We start from the raw sequence: 480 nt of genomic DNA on the forward strand, positions 1-480 counted from the left end.
ACGTGCGCACATTCTTCCTTTCATTCTAGTGTCTTCTCCTCATCTTTTCTTTCTCCCCTAAGGCTTCTTTTTAAACGCTCCCTGATTTATAAGATAATCCACGCTAACAGTGACCCACCGCCGTGTAATTTACTGTCTTCCTGAGATAAATGCTGTCTCAGAAACACTGAATATATGTCTTTGAAAGTCAGTATTCTTCACACTTACCAACATTTTTAAAACCTTCTGAAAATGGATGTAACGAGAGAAAATTATATGCTAATTAATTCTGGCATTTGCTTAGTCTGGAAAAGTTTCAAAAGAAATAATGAAAAAAAAAAATCCGTATTAAAACATTCCTAATCCTTAATATTAGAATAAGATACAAATATCTAATTCGATAATTCAAAGAAAATCAATAAATGAAATTCAAAACCTGTTTTTACTAACAGATAAAAGCCTAAACAACTCTCTGCTATTGTAATCAGAGAATTTCCCTCA

General features: G+C 32.1%; 1 protein-coding gene across 2 annotated transcripts in view; it reads right to left on the reverse strand.

The window, feature by feature from the left end:
* LOC119587789 overlaps window positions 1–480 on the reverse strand; it is a 122,239-nt gene that overhangs the window by 56,117 nt on the left and 65,642 nt on the right. The window lies entirely within an intron of this gene.

The sequence above is a fragment of the Penaeus monodon genome, chromosome 23 (genome assembly GCF_015228065.2).
Source record: "Penaeus monodon isolate SGIC_2016 chromosome 23, NSTDA_Pmon_1, whole genome shotgun sequence".
Lineage (NCBI taxonomy): Eukaryota > Metazoa > Arthropoda > Malacostraca > Decapoda > Penaeidae > Penaeus > Penaeus monodon.